Below are 2,805 nucleotides of genomic sequence, written 5' to 3' on the forward strand. Positions count from 1 at the left end.
CCAGGCTTTCATCTTTTAAACCAGGTTCATCATTATGGCAGAAATTATCATTGACAGCCATAGTCGCATTAACACTGCGAAATCCTTCAACTGGGAAAGATGCATCAATCATCTGGTTCACTATCGGTAGTGTTACAAGGTGAGTCAGAAACAATGCCATCTTTTAGAACCTCAGCGCCATTAGAAACTTCAATCTCATGTTTGTCATGCCCCAAAGCATGCTTATGAGAAGCAAACGCTTCCTTATATCCCCAGTGATTTTCTTTAGAAGTTTCATTCGATACTGCTATAGAATCCTTTACAAGAGCTATCCCTTGCGCTACTTTACAGAATGCATCAGTTTCTGGAATTAAGATAAGGTGTCTGTCATTTGTGAAATGCCCTTCTGTCTACTTCTGTTCCCTCGTGACTTCTGCCCTAGTGGAGGAAACCTCTCAAACTCTGTTTCCTGGATGAAATCATCTGCAATATTCCTAGGCTGACTGTGCAAATCAAAGCGCTGCAATCTCTGCCTTTCTGGATTAATCCCATTGCTTAACATGTTTTCAGGGACCATAGTCTCTACCACTCCTTTGTTATGCTTCCCTGCCAATTTGTTATTTTCATCAATCAGTGAACCTTTGTCACTATGTGCAGATACCTTCACTGCCTGATGATTTTGTGGCCCAAATGAACCACCATGATATCCGTCTTTTCCAACATTTGCCTGCTTGCATCGATGGATTTCGGGCTTTTATTGCTGAACATACGCATGTACAGAATGCTAGACGGCTTAACAGAACTGTCGCCATTACTGAACTTCAATTAGGTTCCCGTGATCCTCGTTACAATATTATGGACTGGTGCGAAGAGGTGCTGCGGCTTTGAATACCACATCCGCAGATAACTATCCGAGACAACTGCAATAATTGCATTGTATTTCTAACTCAGATCACCGCGTGTTTCATTTTTTGGCGTGCTCTGGAGTGCTTTAAATCTAGCTCTGTATATCTAGGAACATCATCCAGAACAGCATATGGATGTTTTGAACAAGAAACTCCACCATAAGGACGGCTAGGCGCATCCAAATAGCTATTCACACGTTCCAGATGTCAGCTATATCCATCATTAGCTTTCATTACATAAGATTGCATGTTACCACGTGTTCTCTTAATGTTTTGATGCTGTCGAAGTTATAACTCCACCATTCGACCATTTGCACCAAGTGTAACTACCGCAAGTGTTCAAGGATACTACAGGAAACATTAAAAGGCGCCATATACGTCTGACTTCAAGACCTTTATGAAAAGAGAAAGTTGAGATATCTTGTGTCGATATGCCTGCTGTCTATTGCCCAGAATCTGAACGTCCATGTTCAGAAAGGGCGGTATTGACCTTGCTTATGCGCTCCCAATGCACTTATGATATTTCCAAGTGCCAATAAACTCTTGTTAATGTGAACACCTTCTTTGAAACAGAGACCATCCGCACCTGTCTTCTTGGCTCGTTCAGAACCTGCAAGATCCACTAAGTGAAGCTTTGCACATAGAAAATCTTCACACCCATCTTCTGCAGTACCTGGATCACTACTTAATGCCGCATTCCATTTCCTGCAGACTCAATATAGATGAACACATCAAACCCTTCATTAATAAGTTTACTCCAAATTCGAGGTAGATTAGACTACGATGAGTCATGGACCCACTATCTAGTAGGATTTACAAAAAGACAATTCCATAGCATCATCTCTGTTCTTTCCATATACAGCCCGTGACCCTCAGTTTCAGCCTTGCCAACACAGCTTTTGTCCATTTGCCCGCACGCCAAATTTTTTCTTCATTATCATCACCCATAAAGCGCAAAAAGGCCATATACACAGGGGCTATTCTAAGCTGGAATGTTACAAAGTGAAGACAGAATTGTTGACCAAAACAGTTGAATACCGTCAGCATCCATGTTGCATTTTCCACCTCCTGAGGATTAGGTTTTACATATCGATGATTGAAGGTGCAGCCATTGTGCATGTCCACCTTGTGATCATTTCTCAAGTGAGTCACAAGCGCTGGAATGTCCCCAGTAACTGAGCATTCAGAATTCTGCGTAAGGGCAACTGTAAGGCCTGAACATGCATTGTTGTTCATGCTTGAGCTTGCTATAATATGGGAATATGTCGTGACAACCAAGCTTTTGATGTCTGCAAGGAAGTTCCAGAGATTCTGCAACCTTTTCAAGAGCCAAACATCTTATATTCCCCAGTTCATGTCTGCTAGTGGAGCAACGGTTATGCACCCTCAACTTGCATAAGTTTTTACATGAGAAGATGAAACAGAATGCTCAGGTCAGTAAGGGACATAGTAACAAGAAGAATCAAAGTGACATTCATTTGGACCCATTGAATTGTTTTGTTCAGAGCCACTTTCGGGAAATGTATATGGCAGGACAGAGGCTCGGAGTTCTGAATTAGTTGAGGATGGCATGGGGTATAACATACAAGAATAAAATCTGCTTACATATCCGTTGCTTTGCCTCTGGCAGATACAATCACATGGAAGAACTAATACACGAACAACCTTGTAAACCTTGATATCTTCAATCTCATCTGAAAAATCTAACATTAGACCTTTTAAGCAGATTAACCTCATCTACAGCAGTTGTAACCCGTGTACAATAGGCATGATAGGATTTGGGCCTCCACTGAAAACTCGAACAAATCCCCAATTTCGTAGCACGCTACGAAATCACCTAAACAGGTAGCGCTGCGAAACTACTAAAAAGAATTCATGCGCTATGAAAACACCCTGTCTTTAAGCTAGGCTAAAAAATTTT

At 41.5% G+C, this 2,805-nt stretch overlaps 1 pseudogene; it reads right to left on the minus strand.

Moving 5' to 3' along the window:
• Positions 1–1,354: 1,354 nt before the first annotated feature.
• Positions 1,355–2,594, minus strand: LOC149234693 (E3 ubiquitin-protein ligase SINAT2 pseudogene; annotated as a pseudogene).
• Between the last annotated feature and the right edge of the window lie 211 nt (positions 2,595–2,805).

Source organism: Pinus tabuliformis, chromosome 8 (assembly GCF_031772625.1).
Source record: "Pinus tabuliformis cultivar Carrire ecotype Pingquan chromosome 8, CPIR1, whole genome shotgun sequence".
NCBI classification, from domain to species: Eukaryota; Viridiplantae; Streptophyta; class Pinopsida; order Pinales; family Pinaceae; genus Pinus; species Pinus tabuliformis.